We start from the raw sequence: 1,045 nt of genomic DNA, 5'->3' as shown, positions 1-1,045 counted from the left end.
TATATTTTATTGTTTGTGTGCTTTTATAAATTTAATTATTTGTGAATTATATGGAATATGAATGAAAATATTTTTGTATATAGATACGGGTATGGATTTGAGTTCGGGTAATTGGGTATCTATGAAGAGTATTTTAATAATTTTTTTACATAATCGAGTTTTTAAATAGATTCGGATAATTATTACATAGTGAGTATTTATTAGAATCCGAGTTAGGATAGTAAATTTAAAAAATATTCGAGTAGTTATAAGATTTGAGTACCCCATTAATTAATCGATACTCTACCCGTTGACATATCTACATAAAGATAATAATAGATAGATAGATAGTGTAACAATATAATAAACAACGTATGTTTGTAGAATTTAGCAGTTGGTTTTCATGATACGGTTGTTTGAAGTTTTTTTAATTTTATTTGAAATGAATTTTTATTTATATTTAGTAGTTTCTGATAGACTAATAACTTATAGTAACATAGTTGAGTATATTTAATCAAGTATTGCAAAATGTAAAGTTTTCATAAAATTAGTCTTGTTGAGTTAATTGTCCTTTGCAAGTGAATTTTAAATTAAAATAGTAGTTTTATTCTATTATTAGAAAATAAAGGAAAAAGTCATTAATGGAAAGGACCTTATTTTCGTAATAAAAAGAATAATTTGAAACGAACACCACAAACAGCCAATGTAAACCACAATTATATCATATTTTGGGCAATTAAAAAAAGGAAAGCGAAGATCCAATTCATAGAAACAGGCATATCTGTGGAATGGTAAAATGGGCCTCTTGGTGCTTTAAATTTTGGACCCAATCCTTTGAACATTCTCAATACGCTCCCTTACCAGTTCAATTTTGTCCTCCCACCACGTCCACACCCATGAATCTCGGCCTTAAAAAGAAATAAAAGAACTATAATAAATAAAAGAAAGAAAAATCTTCACCTGGAAAATTAGATAAATTACCTGACGTGACAGTTACCGTGGGCAATGGGCAGGTCCCATAAGATGCTATTGAGGATCCAAAAGGTCTGACGTTTTGGGCCACCGC

The sequence above is a fragment of the Theobroma umbraticum genome, unplaced genomic scaffold (assembly GCF_002168275.2).
Source record: "Theobroma umbraticum cultivar Fairchild unplaced genomic scaffold, ASM216827v3 scaffold_4.1, whole genome shotgun sequence".
NCBI classification, from domain to species: Eukaryota; Viridiplantae; Streptophyta; class Magnoliopsida; order Malvales; family Malvaceae; genus Theobroma; species Theobroma umbraticum.
Note: the sequence above shows the minus strand (reverse complement) of the source record.